At 38.1% G+C, this 26,012-nt stretch overlaps 1 protein-coding gene across 1 annotated transcript in view; it reads right to left on the minus strand.

Moving 5' to 3' along the window:
• The window catches only part of LRRC20 (leucine rich repeat containing 20), a 373,282-nt gene that overhangs the window by 92,264 nt on the left and 255,006 nt on the right, over positions 1-26,012 (minus strand). The gene's annotated exons all lie outside the window — the stretch shown is intronic.

The following is a 26,012-nucleotide window of genomic DNA, read 5'->3' on the forward strand; positions in this document are numbered from 1 at the left end:
CACTCATCACCAGGCGAATACCATCCCTACAGTGAAGCATAGTGGTGGCAGCATCATGCTGTGGGGATGTTTATCAGCGGCAGAAACTGGGAGACTAGTCAGGATAGAAGGAAAGATGAATGCAGCAATGTACAGTGGCATCCTGAATGAAGACCTGCTCCAGAGCGCTCTTGACCTCAAACTGGAGCGACGGTTCATCTTTCAGCAGGACAACGACCCTAAGCACACAGCCAAGATATCAAAGGAGTGTCTTCAAGACAACTCTGTGAATGTCCTTGAGTGGCCCAGCCAGAGCCCAGACTTGAATCCGATTGAACATCTCTGGAGAGATCTGAAAATGGCTGTTCACTGACGCTTTCCATCTAACCTGATGGAGCTTGAGAGATGCTGCAAAGAGGAATGGGCAAAACTGCCCAAAGATAGGTGTGCCAAGCTTCAAAAAGACTTGAGGCTGTAATTGCTGCCAAAGGTGCATCAACAAAGTATTGAGCAAAGGCTGTGAATACTTATGTACATGTGATTTCTTAGTTTTTTATTTTTAATAAATTTACAAAAATCTCAAAAAAACTTTTTCCACGTTGTCAATATGGGGTGTCGTGTCTAGAAAAAGGAATTTATTCCATTTTCCCTAACATAACATTATGTGGAAAAAGTGAAGCGTTGTGAATACTTTCCGGATGCACTGTATATAACTACTTAATGAATGGTGAGCATTAAACACAAATTAAAAAATGATATACCCCTCCAAATTGTATACAATTAGGCAAATACTCCACTCAGAATTTAAGCATGAATTTAAGCAACCCATTCTAAATTAAGTAATTAAGAGCAAGTATGTGAAGTAGGGGAGGAAGTGTAGAACTAATCTACATATTAAAAAGTAATTTTATATTGGATGGAACAAGCATAGAATACTTAAAATCTAATTCTCAGAGCTTTTATCATTTTGTGGCTGTATATTTAGCTTTCTCCTTCTGGATGTGAGTAAAGTAAGAATTCACTGCCATATTGATATTTGAGAGCACAAGCCTGACACACCACATAGTATCACTCTTTTCATATTTGCTTCAGCAAACATGAATTAGTGGCAAGATGCTCGCAGCAGGTGTAACCCACTCTCTTGTAAGACTTCATGTTATACTTAACTCTAGATATTTCGCAGAGTTTCTAAGTTGTAAATAAGTGGTCTACAAGTAGCTGCAGGAGGTTGTGGGACTAAAACGTACATACAAATATTTTCTGATAATGAAGGAAAGGGATTGCAGAACCTAGGGACAATGATGCATATTTAATAAAAGATAAGCCTTGGGCTCAGCAGTTGCTAAGTGATAATATGTGGTGTACAAATAAAACGTGTCAATCCTACTTTTTTTCAGTTTTATTATTATTTTAAAAACTTGCTTAAATCAGTGTTTGAGAATTAAACCTATACATGTAAACACTTTTACAGTACTGATTTCCTACTTTACCAGTGCAGTATTTTGATTTATTTTAATGTTTCACTTTTTGTGTAATGTAAATTGGCTTCTGCTAACTATACGTGAACCATGAAATTGAAAACAATTACATATAAGATCCCCCCTTGTAAACCTCAAAAGCAATTTTGAACATCAATGTGCCCAACATTACAACCCTACACTAAACAGGTTGCATTACAATGTAAGGCCACATTTTCATGATCTAGGTCAGGTAAGCATCATAGGGGAAGAAACAGCACTTAAAATAACCAATTCAGAAGGTATCAATGTGATTATAAACATGGTAGTGTGGTGTATTTTTTATTTCTTACTGCATTTTTATGATTTCGTAATATGCTATATGCAAACTACATATGATATTCAGGCTGTATTTATATATATAAAAGGCTAACACCGCTTCTCACCTTTATAAATACACACACAAATTTGGTAAAATATTTGCAAATTACTTTTTTGTGTACTTGACTATACCTACCGAGAAGATTTACCTAATTTCTTGGGATTTTTATTTCGTTTAATTAGGTTTTTTGGGTGGCAGTAACCATTTATAAAGACCTTTGCTATTCCAAATTGACTCGATTTTCTATCCATTTGTTTTATTTTCACTTATTGTTCAATTAATAGGAATATAATAATTAATTTCAGCAACAAAGCGTAACTGCGATGCCACCTAATGGACAATATCTGCTGTGGGAGTAACTGCACAGCAAGAAGCAGCAAAAAGACAAAGAGCAGAGCGGGATACAGCCGACGACAAACTTTGATGACCAAAGAGGATGGGAATGTGATCATCATCACCGTGGAAATATGACTCCTCAGCAAACTAACCATCACAGAGAAAAGTAACAGACAGACAAAAGTAATATCACATCAACGCCTACAAATCCAGTGAACATGATGCCACGCCATTGTTTATGTTGGTAACTTTGATGAAACAAATATTAATGCTCATAATGGTGGCCCCATGAACAGTATTTTGGAATTTTGCCTTGCTAAGTATTTTGCAGCTGTGAAGCCATCTGACAAACTATTCAATCAGTGCTGCAATAAGGGTAAATTCAAATTGGGACCAATAAGGTCTGCCCCTTTTATTTAGCACTTATTAAAAGGACAGCATGAACATTCAAAAAACAATCTTTTTTTTTTCTGTCATTTTGACAGCTTCTAACTAGTAGTTCATAACTGGCTTATTTACACACTTAACTTTTTTTTTTAAATAACATAATTTATAATTTTACTCTCAGTTGAATCAGCTTCCCTCTCTCTTATATTTCTTGGAAACTTACATACATTATGTCTGTCATCTAGAAGCTGTATGAATTATTTAAAATATATTAAACCTAAAACTCTGAATAAATGTGTCACCTTCTAAGCCTATATAATGAGGCTGAATGTGCTGGGAAGTTCTGTGTAACATCTGTTTGAATATGGTAATATAACATAATTTTGACATGTTTCACTAACAGAATTTGGCTTTAATGATTCCCCGTCATTTTCATTACGTGTGACAATCTCAGTCATAAATGATCAAAGCTGGGAGCCTCTGTGATATTTCCCCACCAGCCAATCAGAAGCATCTTCTGGACATACAGTATATGATTGGTTGTGGTGAAGGGGAGCCTAAGGGACTTCCTGCTTTGAAAATTTAGCAGCGAGTGGCAAAGTATGATGGTCACAATGGAAAACCTACAAGAGAGGAGCCTCTAACAAGCCTATGATGTGTAAATTGTCCTGTTGATGAAGCTTGACAGGGTAGTAAAAAAAAAAGATTACTAAAAAATATAACAAAAAGAAAACACCACCCCAGATCTTAGAACTCCAATCCCAGGTTCCCATGATGCAGTAGGTACCCCAGGGTATATCTAGTCCCACCCCCACTCTCTGCTCTTCTGAGTATGTGAAGTTAAGCCCAATTTGGGCTTCCAGTCCCAGAATTGAAAGTCCAAACAGGTCTTCACTACTCATACACTGAACCCTCCCGCATACTCAAAAGAACAGAGCCTTTGAAGGATGGATTGGCAATGCCGCCCCCACCTCAAATGTTGCTATGAGGCCCGGCCATAGAATGGTAAGCCCATGGGATAGGAATAGACATGTGTAGCAGATGGGCCAGCATTGTCAGGCTCCCCTCACCTCCAGGCCCCATAGCATCTGACTCTTGACAGTAGCGGTAGTTCTGACACTGCCTACCTCAACTAGCATATTACAGTTTAGTACGAAAAATAAATTTAGGGTTCAGTTTTTAATAACTTCATGACCTGGACAGTTTCTCCCCAGCTTCTGCTGGAGTGTAGCGGAGTACGGTGAGCACTATGTAACACCCCTTTGTACTGACTGTTAGGACATGTGTGTAAGCGTGTCAATGCATGTGTCCTGTATATGGGTGGTCTGAACGTTCTCTCTGTCACGCCTGAGGATCTGTCTGTACCCAGACTGCGTTGTGTCTCTGGAGTTAGGCTGGTGACTACGTACACAAAGCTGGGTGGCCTGATTATGTTCCTTTGCATGTATGTAACCCCCTGTCACTGTGTGTAGGGTGGGGTGCAAATGTTACACAGTGCACCTCTTTTTCAAGCCCTGGCTTGCTGAGGGACATGGGTGGAAATCACCAGGGGGTCCCTGCACATGCAGGTGTTTCTTTGTAGTTAGTGGGACACAGGTGAAGTCACTTTGTCGTGCAGTGCAATGAGTCACAATAATTTGGGCACCAGACCATCTCTATGACAAACTGAGCTCTTTATTTACACTCCTCTTCCTCCAGCACGATAATCATAAGGGTTGCAGCAATACAGAAATATATACAGCTCCTTACTATCTCCAGCACAGTTCTTAATGAGCAATATGAATATGGTTACAAATACATCTTCTTACTCCTCCTCTTCAGTAGTGTTCTCTATATCCCTCTATGGGTTTACCACAACTGCCTCTCTTTGCTACAACCCTCTCTCCAGGGGTCTCTGCTCTGGGGACTCTCTCCCTATTCAGGGCACACATTCCTTGACCTGGCGCAGTCACCGGGGGAGCCTGGGAGGTCCCCAGCTTCTCACATCATCTCTCTCCTCTCTGTCCTTCCCACTTTCTCCTCCTCTTTTTCCCCTCCTTTTTTCCAGTCACTAGCAGACTGGGCAACCCATTTAAGTCACTGGGTGCATGGTTCCTTAAAACGCCACTAGGGGGCGTTACATGTAAATGAAATGACTTGTACAGGTGGTAATAGACTAACAGAGGAGAACAGGCAGGAACTGGATTGCTGAACCAGGCTGGAGCCGGAATGCTGGAACCAAACCGGAATGTAGCCTGCTCTGTCTGGGCAGGAACAATAGAAAAGACTGCAGACTGCTGGGAACCAGGTTGGTGTTTGAAAATACAACGTTGCACTGGCAAGAGGTAAGGTCTCCAGGATGTCCTGTTATACTAATTGTTGTTTCCTGATTGTTGACTGCGGTCAGCTGAGCTGTAGCAGCATTGTGGTTTGCCGAGATCGATCAGATGAATAAATCGAAGATGGCAGCTCCCAGGGACTGGTTTTGGAGAAAAACCTGGAACGGAGACTGCTATCCCCTGATTGGCTGAGGGGAATCATGTGACCCCATTCAAGATGGCAGCACTCATACACTGATTCTGGAGGTATTTCTGGAATGGAGACAGACTGGGCAGCATCTTGCAGAGAGATCTGAAACCAGCAGAGCCTGCGGAACGCAGGGACAGCTTAGAAAGACAGCGAAGGGGTAAGTGACAAGACCTAAGAGCCTGGTGTGACACTCTCTTCAATAGTAGCACCCTTCTGCTCCACGGGAGGTTTCTGTCCTCCCTGAGCTCGCCTTAGGACACCTGCGTTACGGTTTGACAGGTGTACCGCCCCAGTCAAACTCCCCACCTGCCACTGTCCTCGGAACGGGTCGCTACAAGGTTTTCATTCGGTAGTGTCCTGGATTAAGCAACACCAGAGGGAGACTAAGGAACCCTCTGCCCCCCTTTTCTGGACCACAGGTTCACACACAAAATGTAATCACACAGAATTAAATTTAGAATTTTATATAAAGATAGACTATTATAGTGTAAACAATAAAATCACATTAAAATCACATAAAATGAACAAAAATCATACAACAACACTTGGTACAAAACGCCTAAAACAGATCTCTCTGATATATTATAAATTAAAGATACCTCTATTACCACTTATACAATATTTGTTATTATAAAATATTGCTATATAGCATATAGAGATATTTGTCTAAATCCCTTTAAACACTTAAAATGGTAATACAGGAGCAAATACATATATATATATATATATATATATATATATATATATATATATATTGTAAACCAACAAGCATGGTGTTACAACTCCTTAATCTAATCCATACCTGAACTGCACTTTTTAGCCATGTTGTTATCAGGAAGTATCAGTGATGTAACTATAACATCTCCTGGGAAAGGCACTTCAGGGGTTAAATTCCACCTCCACAGGGAACACTCAGGAGTTGAATTAAGCTATCATTGTTATTTCTCTTTGTTCCCTATTGTCCACTAGTGAGCTCTACAGTTAGCCAGGAGCCTGACCCAACAGGGGTCACCAGAAGGAAGACACCTGGGGAGGTAAGGGAGGCAGCAGGATAATGTGATAAGCCCACCAATCAAGACCTTTTGCAACTACCCTGGACAGGCAGATCCCAAGGTGGAATTAGAAGGTGATAAAAGAGGCTACCCTGGGAGCTAAATGTGTGTGACTAACTTTTAGCCAAGAGGTGATGCTCTGCCAGAGATGCGCTGTGGAACATATTTCACTGGATTTATTTGAACTGTTTTCCTCATTTGTTGGACCTGCCGTTCTTACGGGGCCGTGCTGTATTTAATCCTGTTCTGCAGAATAAATCATCCTTCTATTTTTCTCCTAATACCGTGTCCGAGTGATTTGGGAACCACGTATCTTCACATATATATCTATATGGATATGCAGCCTTATCATTAGTTAGTTGGAATATAGGCTCCTTCTTCTCTCATCTCCTATATAAAGCAATTTGCAGCCTGAACTGCAAGCCAATGTCCAAATTCATATTATAGGTTCAATGCCAAATATATTATCTCCTCTCTGTAAATTTTGCAGGAATAACAGAAGACTTTTGCTGCGTTCTCTTGATTTGATTAAGTCCAATCACCATAGCCAACTATCCCTATCTAGCTAACAAATATGGCTCAGTCCAATCATATGAACAATACAATGCAATTCTCTTTCTCTCTTTGCTCCTCTGTTCGTATCTCACAGCAGCTTATAGTGTCTCCTGTTATGGCACTCTCCTCTGCTTATACAGTGCTGGTCTCTCTCATCACCGCTGTGTATCCCTTGTTCATTACTGTTTCCTCTCCTCTCCTCCATGCTCCTTCTACTCTTCCAACTGCTGCCTCTCCCTTTCCGTCCCTCTCAGAATTCCAATGGTTACTTCACCAGCATCTCTTCCCCACTGCATGCTGGGAGATGCTGTTCTCTGTCTGCAGGGGGTATCTAAAGCAGATGTGCAGCCTGCTCAGGTCGAGAGTGCTACAACTAAAATACCTGACAGTGGTGTGGTAATCAAACCTGTATTATAAAAATGTAGCAAACCATTTACAAGTCTATTATTTATTAAACACCTGGAAATACTTAGTAGTTGTTTACTTGCCTTGGATACCTTGAATTCAGTCTTTTGCAAAAGGCATGGAGAAAGCAAAAGCTGTTAATTTGGGGATTTCATTAATACCCCGTAATAATTAGTTTCTACTTGATAAATTCTCATACATCTCGATGAGCAAAACTTCATCTTACAAGTTCTTCATTTGCATAAACTTTCTATACTGCTGCGGACACTTCATTAAAATTCATTGAAAACAGCAAGACCGTTTTCTATCTCTTTCTATACACATTGCCTTAATTTCTAAGCAGATTAATATGTAAATTTCACACATAGATACCAACTACATTTATTTTTTTAAATATTCATCTGAAGAGGTCATTAGCCATTCTATCCTATGGAGACCATTGCAGGAGAGGGATCTTTGGATCTTGTAGGTAAAGAGATCAGGATTGCAATCAGTTCACTCTAGAATATTTGCTGGGACAGACTCCTATCACAGCTGTCCCGGCTGAACAATTTTTAGAAATAGGTAAGTCAAATCATTTCTTATCATTGCGATAAGAAATGATAATTAACATGAAGAAAATACGATGGGTCTTAAATTGATCCCTAAATGAGAATCATACAAGGGTATTATAACTGAAAAAGGAATTAGGATGATACATTAGTTAAGTGTAAATGAATGTAATTGCAAACAATCATATATCTGCAAATTTAAGTTTGTCTCTTCTATCCTGGGCAATATTATCTGTGTTCAGGGCCAGGGTGGGTGGGGGGGGGGGGGCATCTGACCCCCGGGACGGTCACATAGTGGGCTACCTTGGGCTGGGTCATTGGACTACCTGTTCTTTTTTGTCCCCTTTAAAATGTTCCTAATAGGCTGCCGAGTCGAGTCTCATACCCGTGCACTAAATTTGTGTGTTAATAAATAGGTCTGCTTAAGTATGGCCAGTGCTGCAGTAGGACATCACAGTGTTACAGAGAAAATGGCTGATCCACATGCCCGGTGCATGCATACATGCCTATAAAGACTTGTGTGTCTCTGGCACTTACGCCTGTCTGCACCTGGAGAGATAGGAAGGATCATTCTAACATTGGCTGAGTAGAGTAAAACAGTGTTCATGCAAATGCGGTTCATGCAGCCCGGCAGAAACATGGGTATACGTCTGTAAGGTGTCGAATCTATAGCACCTGCTATAGTGCAGGGGCAAATAGGTGCTGATGATGATGATGATGATGATGAATTATTGTGAACCAAGCTCATATATATGCTGCTGATGCAGGCGCATCTTGACATGTGCATGGCTCGGCTGTGCTCTTTTTTTTTTGAAGAGTAGTATACTCCCATTTTGCATCCAACACTGCAATGGAATCAACAAACAAAATTAAAATTGCCCAGATTCCCTCACCTGAATGCTGTAACTTGATTAATCCTGCTACATTTCCATGGAATGAGATAGTTGGCTGTTTTTAGCTAGCTAGTTACACAAAGAGGATGGACTGGTACAAGTCAGTTCACTTCTTTATGTTATAAAAGAATCATATCTATTAATCTTTCAGTGAAAATGAATAAGGAGCCGCTCTGTCTAAGTTTGATCCACACTTCATACCAAAAATAAATGTGCTTTTGACAGATCCTGTTTCTATCAAAGGTCTCAACAGCCAGGAGAAACTGCAGAGTGTTTTATGAGAAGCCTGTGTGATTTAGCTGAACACTGTGGGGTTGCTGAAAAAATGAATGAACATTTTAGGAACAGGTTGGTGCTAGAAATATTAGATTTAAGAATTTCTGAGAGATAATATTTAATTCTTTACAAGGCAAAGGAAATGGCACATTAATATACTTACTTATGCACCATTGTGCAGCCAGGCACTGGGAACTACAGAATGAGAAGACTGCGGAGGATAAGGACAGATCGGGTATTTCATATGGAATGCAGAATATCCTTAATAATTTACTATGTTATGTGTACAGATGCTAAAACAAGATTAAATATTGCATTACAGGATATTTTAATTAGCCTCAAGAGGCACAGAGGGACATATTTTAAAGGCTTCTCATCTTTGTTGGAAACAGTAGAGTTTTTTTTAGCAGATTTGTAACACCACCCATGAGACAGCAATAATTATATCAATCTGCCACTTTTAATAAGACACTTATTTGGCAGCTTTGGGATATCTGTATAGGGCAGATAAACCAATGTAGTGAAAATGCAAACAAATGTAAAGCTGTGACAGCTGAGGCAAAGACCACTTTATGAGGAATTTATATACCATATAATTGAGGGTAATACAAGCTGTATTTCAGGGGATAAAAGGAAAATGTAAAATAAATGAGGGAGCATAGCTCCTAATGTGATATCATGCAATACAGCCTGAAGTATGCAAATATTGTGTAAATCGTCTGCTCAGATGGATCATGAAATACAGAATAGGACAATTGACTTATACAAGGGGTATTAAAAAGTGTTATTGATGTAAAAATGTTCTGCATGACTGCACTTTTAGGGCATTGTAAATGGCCCACAACAATAAAATCAGGGGCCATTTACAAAAAATTGGCCATAAAAAGAGTTATATAAGTATGTATCAAAATTCTGCTTTTCACCTGCATTGAAACTGGATGTATATAGAATGAGATACAATGAGCATGATATTGGCTAAGACAGTGATTGGCTGATTTTGGTTCAGGATAAAAATCTATATTTTTTTGTGATTAGTATTTTTGTTCCATTGAAAGCCAGTTTGTTTCTTTTTCAACAAGGAAGATGAGTGAATGGTTCAAACAAAGAAAACAACCACAGACACAAATTATTTTATACATTGCTAACATCAGAAGCTTGGCTAAAACTCTATCAAGCTGAAATGATACGACATTTATTGTTTAGTATTGCATTTCAATAGTTGTAATGGTCCATCCTTGGAGATCCTGCTCTATTCCTGCAAGATAACTATATCTGTTGAAATACTGTGACATACAGATAAAAGCTACTACTCCTATCCGTCACTCAGCTGTTCAATGTGAATCTAGCATCCTGAGTCAACGCTTTGCCTGCTAAAATACAGTCCTGATTCACGGTAAGCGGTCAGGTAGAACCAGCCACAGAAAATAGGTTCTATAGCAGATACACACACCACCCAGAAGTAAGCGATTCCAGGTGCCAGTAAAGCAGACTATTGGTTACAGCTACTTCTCTCCTACAACTGGTGGCACCATGGTGTTGTACAACTGGCACAGAGTCAGTGAGTGTCCGGTGGCAAGAAGCACCAGTTGGAGTGGTCAGTAATGGCTGGTTACTGACGGTGAGCGTAACCCAAAAGACTAATGTGAAAAATCTCTTCCCAGACAGAGTAAAGAGTAAACTCATCCTGTCACACCTGGCATAGCAAGTAAGAGGGAATGGGTAGGAATATATTGCTTGCTATGTTGGCCACTCTCTGCAATACAAGAGAAATTGGTTTGATATTGCATTGTGTATGGCCCCACAAAAAGCAGGATCGCCAAAAATAATCTAAAGAAATTAAATCAGATTATTATTGTCCTCATTTAAAACTGTGGTTGGAAGACGACTGCTAATGCCTTTTGTGTTCAGTCATCTTTCTACAGCACGAATCGGCTATGACATAATCCAAAATTGGTTGTGGTGTTCAACCACAGCAAATTGTTGGTTAATCTATTTAGTCAAAATCGACCAGTGGCTGTACAATGTAGGTGCATTAAATGTAATTTGGTCCTGCACAGAAGTTGCTCAGTATTCTGGTTTGTAAAGTTGATTTACAGACATATGGGTCACAGCTACATCGGTTAAGGAACCCGTTTTGGATAAGACAGAAATTACTTGGTCAACAAATTCAGTTGCTGTTTGTGACAACAATCCCTTGTTCCTTCAGTCACAACTTTAAAGCAACTGTTCAATTATTATTGTTCTATAATAATAATTTTTATACACATGCATTCAATTCAGCTGCAATACATGACTTCCAGCATTGGCAGGAATTATCTTCAAATTCATAATTCCATGACAATTTAATTATATACTCCTTTTGAACAGAAACTGAATTTAGGCAATGCAAGTGTTTTCATCCTTCATGAAAAAAAAGTTTAGTTTGCCATATTCTGAAAGTACGTATAATTTAGTTACGTTAAAAGAATAAAAAATTAATAGCATGCCCAGTTGTAAATATTAGTAGGTAATCAGTGATTTACAACCTTTAGGATCATTAGACATCACTGGTAGTACCCGTGAGGAATTTGCAGAGCAGTATAAATTAGGGAGAGATTAATAAAAATTACAAAGAGAAAGACGGGAGAGTTGATTGATTGTTTAGCTCCTGGCACCGGATGTTCTCCAATCATCCTATGAGTCAATGTCCCGAGAGTTTTAATTTCTTTATTTGGCACTTTTTAATCTAATTTTTTCAGTACTGTGTAAATGTATCCAGAGGGTGAGATTATCTGGTTTCGTTATTGCCTTGTTCTTAGAATACGCTGCTTAGCCATGTGTCCAATAGTTTTTCCGTGCCTACTTTTCAGGTACAATTCTCCATGATTTATAGCTGGAAATGTTTTAAATAAGATTGGAAGCATTTCCTAAAGAGCTGATTAGCATTTTTTTACATTAGCAATTATCACCCTTTCCACAAACCATCATTAAATGCATGAATGCACAACTCCACAGACTACATTTTCTTGAATACCTAAACCAGAATTAGAAAACCTCATGGTTGGGAGCCAGGTGAGCACCAGAATGTGTTTTTGTCCCAGCTGTTAAAAGATTGAGAGCCACTGATCTAAACATCAAGTAGTCCAGCATTAGTAGCCATGCGTGATTTAATAACAACTTAGGGCCTGACTCAAGGCCCGTGTCTGCCGGTTTTGAGCAGATTGTACGCAAAATCAAACTGCGTTAAAAATGCCAATTGACGCCACTGTCTGCTCCTTCTCTGCAAACAAAGGACACCTAGTACAATTTCAAGGAGTGAACGGTGCGTAGAAGGGGAATTTTGCCGTAGCCAGTTTACAGTTAGGGCGATGATAAGCTCAAGCGCACACAGCTACATCTGAATCAATCTCTGGCCATCTCATAGTTACTTGTTTTTCTGCAGTATTTCTTGCATCATCTATAGGGCTTAGTCTAAGTCTGGATCAGTTGTGATGTCAGTATCGTATGCATGCTTTAACATGAGCCTGCAATCACAAGCAACTGTAAAAATTCATGGTCAACAGACATTAATACCATCCTAATAAATGTTTTTAATTGGAAAAAATGTATAATCCACATAGGGATTGATCGTATCCTGCAGTGTCTTATGTAGTAGACCACAGCAGAACCAGATCTGAATTTATTAGAGTAGATATCCTGAGATCCGTGCCCTGATAAATTCGGGAGTTTGCAAATACGTGCGTTTAATGCTAATCGTGGGTTGAGCTCAGAAATGAATGAATCAGGCCCAAATGTATAAGTCTTTGACTTCTAATAATTGTTATTTAATACATAAGAGGTATAAATACTTGTTTATAAAAAGCTATGAAAGATGTCCTTACTGTTGTCAGTCTCTGACAATCTTATAAAACATTTGTACATTAATTGAATGTGTATAGCGGCAATGGATATGTGGCAGTATCAAATGGCCAAAGCTAAACACAAACTTTTAACAAGTTTTCAAAGCTATAGAGATAGAGCACTAACAGGTAATTAAAAAAAAAAAGTGTACATGCTGACACTTGTAAAACATATCGACTTATACTTTTTCTTTAACTAAACAAGCTTTTGCTTTGTTAAATTGTATTTAGAAATGTATTGTTTAAGGAAGCAGTATAGGTATAAAACTAAGCTCAGCGATTTTTGTTCATTTACTGTGTTGAACAATGCAAACATACAGCTTCTCTGCTTCTTTCCTCTCTTTCTCTATCAAATTTACCTCCGACTGACAGTACACATTTTACAAGATACTCAAAATTCTGCTCAACTTGGCCTCATCCCAGCCTCTCCCCTTGTAGCGACCTGTCACAAAAGCCATTTCCTAGACACAGCTTTTTCACATTTAAAGAAAAATACACATAATAAATTAAAAATAAGTTGACCGAACCCATACTTGCCTACTCTCCCGGAATTTCTGGGAGGCTCCCGAATTTGGAATAGTAAGCAAACCTCCCGGACCCTGTAAAATCGCGTCATTAAGCCCCGTTCCACACTATTCAATACCTTGAATTTCTGTATTTTATGATAGGGGTGGGGCTATAGTGACATAATGACGTCGTCATGCCCCCTCCTACCTTCTGTCACATGATCTGTATTCCGTACAAATTTAAAAAGTAGGCAAGTATGACCGAACCTCTAAGTGAAAAAAGTTAACAAAACATCTGCAGGATACAAACATGAACATTACATATTACTGAATATTTGAATCTGTAATTTCTATCTACTTGTGGAATTTAAAAGATTGAAAAAATATAAAAGTGAATGTGGCATGTGCAAATGTGTAGGCGCCCTGTTAGTCAGTAACACTTCCTTTAACAGAAATAACAGCTTCCAAATAATTCTTGTAGCCAGCTAAGATCCTATCTATTCTTGCTTTAGGAATATTTACTCTCTTCTTGCATTCCCTACATGTCTGAGATCTGTCCACATATTTTCAACAATATTCAAGTCTAGATTGGCCTGTGACATTTGCACCTGGTGGGGAGTATACTTTACTAGCAACTGAGAAGGATAGGTCGCTCACATTTTTCTATCCTAATATGTTACATGAGACAGCTTATGTCAGAGATAGACAACTATAGGTCCTCCAGCTGTAGGTGAACTAAAAGCCCTGACATGTAATTCCTCAGCAGCTTTAGGCCACAGGTCACCGGAGTCTGGCATATGTGGACAATATATTTTCTCAGCTGAACTTATATTTCTGTAACTTGATTTCCTAGTGGACCTTGCATAACCGCATAACTCCCAACCATCCTGATTTAAGCAGGACAGTCCCAATTTGAGGGCTGTGCCCATCATCTCCATTGGGACTGTTTTGGGCCGCATGATGGAAAGTTGGGAGGTATTCTGTTCACTGCTGCTCTGCATGGCAAAACAGTGGTGAATGGGTGCCTGCCCAGTGATAAAGGTGTTTGAAGGTGGAGAACTGAGCAGCCTTGTGTTTAAAAAGCACTAAACACATTGCCAGAGTGCGCCTTGTCCCTATCGCCCTGATACAACCTACACAAATGTTGGGAGGTATGTAACGCAGTCATAAACTATATGGGAATAAATTAGATATGTGCCATGAACTGTGCCACCTGGCAGTTCATGGCACATCTCTGGCCCTGCAAAGCATTGTGTGGCCTCCAGCTTCCCTGAAAGCTAACATAAGATAACAACATTTGTTCAATATTATTTGGCACACTAACACATATTTCTAATGGAATTACATATTTTATAACCTGACACAGATTACATATTTTATGTACAAAAATAGTGTACTTTATTGTTGACAACATTTAAAAAAAAAATGAGAATGGACACTGCTGCTGTGCCCTTGGAACTGTATAGGACGATAATGACATGTTTGTTAACTTGGTTACAATGTATTAACTTCCTTTATACAGTCAAGTGAGTACAAATAGATTAAACTGAATCTAGTGTGCGCAAACAGTGGAATTATACTGTGCAATTGGTCAGTACTGAAAATACCCTCTCACCGCCCCAGCCATGAGACTTGCAGCAGCTGCTCTCCCTCTACCTCTGTACCTCCATCCCTGTGTGTTATTAACTCTACATTGGAGTTAGGCTTTTACTCTACTCTAAGTTAGATTAATAGTGCAATAATTAATTTTCAGTGTAATCTCCTTTCACTGATGCAGCTCATGGTATCAGCCTGTATTATGTTAAACAATTGTACAATATTAAAAAAATTTTGATTAAAAAACTTTATTTATATTGCATAAAGGTACAAAAAACATACGATATATTAAATTCAAGTGTGCTGCATGACAGCGCATCTATAAGCACAATACACCTTGAAATATAATCAGATATACTTTATAGCACAATACAGACATAAGGTACAGGATATGACATCCTACAGTATACATCAAGTACTGCACTAACCATGTACAACTTAAACAACATGACAGTTTCAAACAAGCAATGGATGTGAGGGGAGGGGAGGTGGGAGGTGTAGGCTGTGGAGATCACAAGATCAATGCTTTATTAAAAGACAGGCACAAATATGGGGAAAGGTGCATAAATTAAGGCAAGACATTTCAACAAAACTTCAAACAAGGATGGAAGAATGGGTTGGAGGGGGAAGGAAGGGGGATACACAAGCCCAAAGCTTTATTGAATAAACAGACACATGGGGGGAGAAGGAGAAGAGGGAGACAACAATCATCTTTCTCTTCCTCAGGTCTGTCAATGTTGTTATAGTCTCTTAGCAGACTGTGGATCAGTCTACGACAGTCCTAGACAATATTAACTAATGTCTGCAGTGTTTTCATGTTATCAGTGAATATGGTTGTTTCTGTAATGAGTATGCTGGCAATACCTAATTAGCTGGAATACCAAGTCTATTTATGAGTATTTTGTATAGAATGCATAATTTTATGTTAATGAAACTGCCATTAAAATAATTCATATTACTAATTGGAACAATTAAGCTCAATAATTAGCGGATTGCAATCTGGGTACATAGGCTCCGCTAGGCACAAGAAAGCAGACAGAACATTAGGGAACAGTTAGCAATTATAATATCCAAATCACCAGCGTCTATTGTATTTGCATGACTGTGCTTTGTTCTTACTACTCATGGGTAAAAAAACTATAATACACACAAAAATAAGATAGAAAAAAAAAAATAGATTAAAAAAGCCACACATGCCAATACCAACAACCACCATTAAAACTCCTCCAAAAAACAACATTTTCAAAAGTATCCTAAGTTTTAATTGCTTTGTCATTAAAAGGCAGAAATTCAGTGAGTGTTTCTCTCAACTCCTCTACAAATATCTTTTTCCAAACCCTGCCATACCTTGATAGCTTGTATATACAGCAAATAAAAGGAACATTCCATGAAATGGAGTTGTTGTAAGTCAAGGCAAAGTTTACCTAAGATGCTACAATCAATGGTACATTTGTGGGAATGTAACACTTAGGGAAATAGTGGCGGGTTGCCTATAAATCAAAATAATTTAATTTTAATTTTTGTATATAAAGTATGAAGGTAAATACAAATATGTTCAGTGTCATTATGATATTCCACTGATGATACATTTTACTTTTCTTAATAGTATCTGATGCACACTGAAGTGTTGAATGTTCAGCCATTTAAGCTGCTGTGACATCACTTGCACATTTACCCATGCCACAAAAACTAACATATTATTACCATAATTATAGTATTGAAAAAATAACTGCTGCATGCATGTCAATTATGTCACACACAACACCAAGGGCTAAATCATTAGATAAAATTAAATCCAGCTACAGTGAGCAGATTTGCACCTACTTTTACCACCTGTAGAAACTTTTGCCACGGTGCAAAAATGCACCTTCTAGCTGCTTTTAAATAAAGCCCCAAGTGTTTCTTCTTACACTTTTTCTAAGGAGCACTGCTAAACAATTTAATGTGAAATGCTATACCAGGGCTAGTGGTGGGAAAGACAAGGGTAACATTTGAATGTAATTTTGGGCAAGATTCTCCAAATTACAGTAAAAACCCTTGTCCAGAAAACTGTAAGTCACAAGCATACCGTATAACACCTGCTATCTAGAATAAGCGTCTACAGGGGCGTCATATGATTACCTCTTATTGTCTTCTATGTTTCTGTGTCCTGCCATTGCACAGTTTACATTTTTTTTTTTCAAATGCTTATATATCTTTGTTTGACATACCACATGAAAGCCAAACATTTGGGAAATTAATTAATTGTGTTGCAATGTTCTAGGAGATAAATATTAACCTCACGGACATAATGTTTGCAATTCTATACATTAGCATTGACATATGAATTATTTATTAATAATTAGCCATTGATTTAGAAACATGAATGTAAATAACCTTAGATTAAAATGAATTTTTTATGCCCATTTAAACTCTCTGGGATCCTGCTTTTTAACGTCATACTTCTTGTGTACCACCTTTTTATAAAGGATTCAAAAACATAAATGAAAAATCAATCACAATTATATTACACCAATCCTTCGTGTATCATAAAATTACAACTAATGGAATGTGTAAACTAGGATTAGGAGGAAGTCAGAAGTGAAGCATGTATGGTGGGGATTCTTCAGCTCAGTTAAGACATTTGTACATACAGTACTTGCCTACTCCCGAATTTCGGGTAGGTCTACCACAACTTGCTCGCTTTCTAAATAAATGGGAGGGACAGGGGGCCTCAATGAAATGAGTCGCTGGGAATAAAGTCTTTTTGTCAACGTCCCTGCAGCACAATTATGCAATAGTGGCAAATGATGAAATTTGCCATTTCACACCCCCACCGCAGTTGCCACTTGCCCTTCTCTCCGGGATCTTTTTTCTATAGAATATAGAGGGCTTATGTCTTCCAATACACAGCTTTAGGAATTTGATACTTCTACAGCTATCCCCTCCCATGAAAGGCAACTACATCTTTTCTCATGTCTAAAGCTGGGTACACACCAGAGAATATTCTGACCAATGCAGAGGCAGAAATAGCGAACTGTGGGCTCAGGTGCAGGGAAGGGGTGCAGTTTGCTAGTTCCCAGTGCAGTGGGCCTCATTATCTCCATGGGCCCCGATGCACTACACCCGTTGGACCAATGGTAGTTCTGCCACTGGACCAATGTGTTATCTACAATGATTTTAAGTCACGTTCAGCATGCAGATTCATCATGTACACACATACACACACTATATAAGTTTTAGAAGATTAACCCTCAGATCTGTGCTCTTCAACTGTCATAACCGTTGGTTGAAAAGATCATGACTCTGTAAACTCTATGGAGATCCTGATCGTGAGTTCATACATACTGCAGGATTAGAAGGATGTTATTCCGAAGCTAAATGAGATTTATAGTTCAACTGAACAATCAAATCAAACCATGTTTGGTGCATTAAAACGACTATCAGGCGAAACGATCGTTTATTCTGTGATTGGCCCGATAAATGGCTGAAAACACTGTAATGTGTATTCAAAAATATATAACTTTTACTATCCACTCTTTCTGCTGACCAAATTCAGGTATTACCAATAGAATGGCGCCAGTAAGCTGTTTTCCAGCATACTGTGTTCTGTCCTTCTAAACATAAGAGACCAGGGGGTAAATGTATTATACTCCGATGTTTTCAAGTCGCAGGAAATCGGCAAGTTTACAGCTAAAATTTAAAGCGGCGCTGGCTTGAAAAGGCAAGTTTGCCTTTACAAGCCAGCGCCGCTTTAAATTTTAGCTGTAAACTCGCTGATTTCTGGCGACTTGAAAAAGTCAGAGTATAACACATTTACCCCAGGTGGTAAATGTATTAAGGAGCGATTTTTACCAATTATCCAATTGATAATAGCACTTCCTGATCGGCTGACTACTATTGATGTCAAGCCATATGCATGCTCCTAAAGTATAAACAACTGTCATATCATATCTCCGGTTTTCCTTGAGAAAGATAATAAGCATGTCGTCGCGGTTTCTGACTGTCTCACTTGACTCCAATTGTTTATTAGTACAGACCAACAGTTAGATTTTTATGCAGGTAGATAAAAATTCCCCTCCCTATTGAGACAGAGATATATATCGGTATTACAAATGAGCTACCAGCAACTTTAGGATGATATTATTATATAGCTCCTAAACTAACTGCTATATGGCCATTCGTTATATAACAACCTATTAGGCAGAATGTGGATCATTGTACCCTCCAAGAGATAATAGAAGAGCATAATGATTGCCTACTGATAATTCTACTATTCCTATATACCTATTGTAACCATTGTTACAAGTTTAGTTGGGGAAAGGAAACAACAGCTCTATAAATAATAAAGAACTAGTGGTAATTGTAAGATGCTGTTATCAAATACTCTATAACTAACTGGTATATGGTCATGATTTAAAACAGCATAAAAGTAGAAAATAGAGAGCTAATTATCAGTACCCTCTAATAGTGGGTTATAGTGATTGCTTACTAAAGGTCAAGCTAATAACCTTACTATTTCAATTTGCATATTGTAGCAGTTGCTATTGCTTAAGTGAGGAAACAAAACAACTTTTGCACATATATAAATGTATGTGCAATCTGCCTATCAGAATGTCAATATTAAATGACAGAACGCAATGCTAGATGACTACTAATTTCAACATCTGATTAAGCTAGAGGACTGTTTACACCATCCTATGTTAACATTAGTTAATTCTATAACAAATTAGCTAACAAGTGGAGTCAATGAAATACACACAAATGAAAGTGTTTATTTTTGGAAACAGTGAGATAGCGAAACAATTGCAGTGAAGACTGCAATTTTAAGATCACAAATTACACGTTATGTTAAGCACTACACAATTTACAATTATGATCTCATGTTTAGCTATATATCTCATTTACTCCTGTGTTGTCCTACGAATAACTATGTGACCGCTTTGCTGATTGTTTACTCCGACAAACAAAATTTTTACTTATTTTTGTGCTACCTGTAATTGCTCAAGCATTAGTAATACTTTGGGTTTTTTATCCCACGTCTCCAATTATGCATAATTGTATTTATTAATATACTTATGTGTATTTGGCGCTGCAGAATCTGTGGTGTCATGTAAGTAAACAATGACGATTTAAAAAGAGTACATATATTTAGAGAAGAGATGTATAATCTTTTGGCAAGATATACAATAATAGAAAACATAAAAAAAAATATATCATTCTATTCTTTTCAACCATTCTCCTGCTGTACTTCAGTGATTGTGGTAATCTGTAATGCATTTTAATGGTGCTCCCTTACTAAAGAAAATCTATCTGTTCTTACTGATTTTATTACTGATCTGGGCTATACTTTGGGAATGGATATACACCGACATCTGCCTTTTAAGTACCTGTGGCCATCACTAATGTCTGCAGATAAAATGAACAAGGTTAAACAGTGGATGTCACCTGCCACAACTTGTAAGTCAGTAGCCCAGCTAACTTCTGAAATATCACACTGAATTCAGAACTTAATAGCAGTGAGTAAACAACAAAGGGATAACTTCAAACGGCAGCAAAACCACAGATAATGAAAAAATAAAACCACTTTACTAAAGCAAAACATAGGAAAGTCAGTAAGAGGTAGGATTAGAGCAGCAAGACCCCAAGTAACACTATAATTCATAATAAAGTATGGCTTAGTCTGCTCTACAACTTTGAAAACAGGGTCAGAAAAGAAGGGACAGCAAAGTAACACAAACATAAATACTATGCGGAAATGTAAAATTCGAACTGCCACAATGATGAAAGCAACCTCTGAATCACTCCAGCTGACATGTGGAGCGGGCAGTCACCATCAACACTATTACATGCTGTAAGTCAGAAAAATTGTAAACAGTAAAAGAGTGGTCCCCCTGTATTGATTTTCCCCAAATATTGTCACCACCCCTGTAATGACGTTCTCCAGTATCATACCCTCCCCTGCATTGATGCTCTACCAAAATGCAGGAGGGCCAGTGACCCAGCCCAAGGTAACCCACTATGGGACCGGTCCGGGGAGCAGATGCCCTACTTGCCCCCCCCCCAAGATCAGCCTGCCCCTGATGCCCCCCTCCCCCCAGAATTGATGCGCTGCCTCCCCTGTGTCATACCCTCACTATATTAATCCTCCACATACCATATATATACCCATACCCCACCCACACAATTAATTCTCCCTTGTATCTGTGCTGCCAGTGTGGCATGTCCATGCACTACGGTAGTGTGACAGCAAATCAGAATGCATCTGCATCATTCTTATTTATTGCCTATTATTGCCTCTACACTGCTGGGCCATCCCTTTTAGCCTAGGGACAACCAGATAGGTCCAGGGAGCACAGCCCCACTCAAATGTTATTTTAGTCCATTCAAAAAATGACTTGCGCATAAAACAGTGCTTGAAAATACCATGTGAAGTGCCTAATAATAGCAACAAAAATAGTTCTACCCTGAAGACCCCTGTGGCAGACTATTTTTTAACTGGCACCCCAAGATCACTTTTCTGCTCACAGAGACTATCACTGATGATTGCTAATTATGTAGACTCCTCCACGCTAGCCTACATCATAATTGTAATCTGTCATCGACGTAGAAATTAGGTGTTCTTTTCACTGCATTGTCACACCTGCATTTTGGAAACCAGTAAACCGCTGCATATATCCACTGGTGACAGCTGTTATATTATTTCCATTAAAGTCTACCAGACCTGCTCATGTGGCTCAGATTGTATGTCCTTGCACTATATTGACCTATGCTTATTGTAGCAAAATATGTAATTGTTTTTAACACAGAGACAAATCTCTTTAAAACAGAGATCTAAACCTCAAATATTGTAAAGTCCCCTGTGTTCAAAACAACGGTCTCTCTATTTATCAAAGGGAGAAAAGCCCTATAGACAACAAAGATGAGAGGTTTTGCCAGCATTATGACTTATTGTCACTTTGCCCTACACAATACAGGGGATGCCACAGGTGGTAAGTTTTGCATGCCAAGTACGGCAGCAGTACATGTATCTTCACAATACCTGTTCTGTTAACACTATTTCATTGTAGCATTAACAGATAGAGAAGCTGAAAAATATTTACTACTGAAAACATTTTTACTTTTTTCATCCTGAAAATTTTTAAGACTATTTCCAGTCCCCTAGAAAAAAAACTTTCTGATGTGGCAGGAAGTGGTAGATATATATTTGCTATAAAAAATGAAATGGTATCTAAATAATAATAAAATAAAAAAGTGGGTTATACTCATACAGTGAACATCACACATTGATGTTATTCTCCCTGGTAATGTATGTCAATCAAGTCGTAAATTGTAATTGACAAAGATGTGTATGATTTCCCAGGTACGCTTGTTGTCTGCATTGAATTTGTAAGCTAGCTACACTATAATGGCACAATATAATTTAAACAACAAGGCAAAAATAGTGTAAATGTCAGCTGTTTGTCCAGGAAAATTGCATGTATTATATACGTGTCCTTCCTCAAAAAGATCTGGAGTGTGAGAAGAAGTTCAAATGTAGTGATGAATATCCTGTATATAAGCTTTCCAGGATATTTCTGGAGATAAATCGATTGAGCGCCAAAGTGACCTTTACAAAGACCTCATTCTGTTAAGGGACGCACTCAATACGGTCTTTTTGTCTTTTTTTTTTTTTTACTGTCTTCATCATCTCGATCTCAATGGCCAGAACCTTCACACTCAAACAATCCTCGATTCTCTAATAATAGAAATAATAACAGAAAACTAAAATTCCAGTTACAGATATTCCATTCAGATACTGCATGTTTATAAAAGATGTAGGGTTAAGAATTACTTATGGGATGTAGCTGATCCTCACTAAATGAAGGACTATAATAACTTTGTAACATTCATAACATGAGTTGTGAATTGTTAGGGGTATTACAATACAAATATCTTGTTTTTTCAAGTATGTTCGAGCTGACAATGACCTAAGCATGCATCCATAGATGTCATGTTTAATTCACAATAGGAGCCAGCAAGCCATGCATCTTTATGTGAAAATACATTGGCAGTCCACCCTGGATAATGCCATCTAATAAAGGTCAAGGTCTATCCCAGAAGAGACTGTTTTATACTCCAAAGTTATTTAGTTGAAAAACAAGGCAATATAGTTAAGATAAACAGTACTTGACGTTCTAGGTTACACTGCTTATTCATTCTTACTTATTTACCAGAATTATACATATATAACACCATGCTTTGTATGTTAAAAAAACAACAGTTTTAAAAGAGTGACAATACATCACCTACAGTAGTTGAATGGAGAACACCACAATAAACTCTATAACAATACAGTAAAATAACAAGCTTAACAGATGTTTTGTCAACAGCACACACTTTTGAAATTAAATTTTTAAAAACTAATTTCTAAATATATTTTCTAAAAATGAAATTAAAAAAGTTTTCCTAGACTAAATTTTTTTTTAAAAAAGCTTAAAAGAGTGGTAAACGGTAATAATACAAAGAAAAAAATGCAAATTCTAGAAAAAAATGTAAACCTAGAAATAAAAATGGAAACTAGATGCCTCACCATTTTTTTCCATGGATATTTAGGAGTAAATCCCCAAATGCCCCTTAGAAATACCACCTGCCATTCATTCACTAGTATATTTTCTTACAATACACTCACTTATTACATTTTGGTATAACCAATAGTAAAAATGTAATATTAAAGTAAGATTTGTTCTTTAGTGGCACATTTAGAGGCCAAATGTTGAGCATAGTGGTGGATCTATCCTGCTTTTGGATTAAGTGGAAGTCGGGGGCACAGGAAAATAACTTTGTAAAATCAGTGAAATGAAATTGAAAAGAGGTTGGATATTCCAGCAAGACAACCAAAATTTATCTCAAAATCAATCATGAACAGGAAGGGCAGATTAAGGTTTTGAAATGATCTTCACAGTCCACAGACTTCATTATCATTAAAAAATCTACACAGAGACCTGAAACATGCCGGGCATGTAAGAAAACCTAAGAATAAGAGCTACAGAGTTCTGCAAGGAAAAGTGAGAAAATATTCCTAAACTAAGAAAACAAAACTATATTACATGAGTTCTGCCAAAGGATGTGTTATACACATACACAAATGATTAATATAATAACTTAGGAAGTGTCCTTCTCAACAAAAAAGCGATAGACATGATTGGTTTAAACTTTGCCAACGAGAATGGTGTTCTAGACTGTAAAACTGAAACCAACCACATGCTGTATTGGATGGTATACGAGTGTGCTAGTTCTTATAAATATATTATTTATTATTATTATTATATTATTTGGGCAGCACAGTGGCCTAGTGGTTAGCACTTCTGCCTCACAGCACTGGGGTCATGAGTTTGATTCCCAAACATGGTCTTATCTGTGTGGAGTTTGTATGTTCTCCCTGTGTTTACGTGGGTTTCCTCCGGGTGCTCCGGTTTCCTCCCACACTCCAAAAACATACTGGTAGGTTAATTGACTGCTATCAAAATTGACCCTCGTCTCTGTCTGTCTATCTCTCCCTCTCTGTCTGTCTGTTCCCCTCTCTGTCTGTCTGTGTGTGAGTGTGTGTCTATATTCGGGCATTAGACTGTAAGCTCCAGTGGCGCAGGAACTGATGTGAATGAGTTCTCCGCACAGCGCTGCGGAATTAGTGGCGCTATATAAGTAAATGATGATGATGATGATTTACAGTGATACAGCTCTTTGTAGGGTGCTACATACACTTTATATATAATTTCTAATCCCAGATACATTGGTTAACAATGATTAATGTTATAAGTTTCTGAGAAACACTAAGCATAATTTGCCATTTGTTTTTCCTATAAAGAGTTAACAAATTATAGACATACACACATACTCTATTCAGCTACCACAGCTCACAGCAAGAGAAAATATAAGCTGTACAGTTCCATTCATAAGAGTTGATTTAGAACTATTCCTTCCTGCTCTATAACATCAAACTGAACGGGCTGAGTCATTCTGCATTGTGAGCTGCAGCAGTGGCCTTATTCAGATAAACATCTCCCAGTTTTAGATAATGTCTGAAGTACCAGGGGAGGAGTTCCACTACCCTTATGCCACATTGTGGTAAGGAGAAGGGTTGTTTAAAAGTTGATAATCCCCTGTGTTATACTACAGTGTGTTTCTTCAACAGTCCATGGAGTCTATTTATCAAATAGCGTCGATATGAAAGATTTTCTCTCGCTACCCATCGCATTTTTTCAGTAACCACAATCCAGAGTTTGCGAAAAAGATCGTAGAACAGCACCAATACTTGTAAATAGGCAAAGTACGAGTATTGCTATCACCGGCCCAACGTCTTGTTAAATATGGAGAAGTCCTACATCCATCAAAAACTCCCTTTGTCATGGGATCTAGGGCTTTTAACCAGTTAATAAGTAGACCCCCATGTTTTGAACTAACATTTCCAATGTCACTTTGAGCACAGTTTTAAAAAGCTTAATGGATACACCCATTAATTGGCTCAAAAAATGTAAAATAATTGAATGTACTATGATTGTTGATGTTTGCTTGGGGGTCCTATCCTTTATTTCATACTGGGCCAGATGTAGTCTAAAACTAGCTCTATAATAATCAATGCACAGTCTTGTTTTGAGATTTTTCAGTGCTTACAGTGAGACTGATAACCAAACACAAAAATGATCTGGCCAGGTTTGTGTCAGCATAGAGTCTTACTGCTGCTTTGCGAGCATTTTCTATATGATGCAGTCCCAGCAAGGGAGAGAAATGGACAGAGGCGACAGGAACAAGATGAGAGAAATATTGGAAGGACATTACGGATTACAAAAGACCTAAGAGTGATAGAAAACAGAAAAAAATATCATGGTAAAGAGGAAAGAACAAACAAATCTTTACAAATGTAATATGAGAGATATCAAAACAGAAAAAGCAAACCACCAACTAGGGCACTAGCCCAGCTGGACTGGTGACATAACAGGATTAAAGCAAAAAGCAGTAGTTTGAATTGAGGTTTCCTCCAGGTGCTCCAGTTTCCTCCTACACTCAAAAAAGTGTGGGAGGAAACTGGAAACTGGTAGGTGGTAGGAGATAGTTGGCTTCTGACTAAATTATCCTTATGTGTGTGAGTTTGTGTGGTAGGGAGTATGGATTGTAAAATCCATCGGGGCAGGTACTGATCAAATATTCCCTGTAAAGAGCTATGTAAATACTGATTAATAAATAAATGAGATATCTCAGTTAATATTACATAAGCAGAAGACTCTTAGGGCTG

Source organism: Mixophyes fleayi, chromosome 6, assembly GCF_038048845.1.
Source record: "Mixophyes fleayi isolate aMixFle1 chromosome 6, aMixFle1.hap1, whole genome shotgun sequence".
Taxonomy (NCBI): domain Eukaryota; kingdom Metazoa; phylum Chordata; class Amphibia; order Anura; family Limnodynastidae; genus Mixophyes; species Mixophyes fleayi.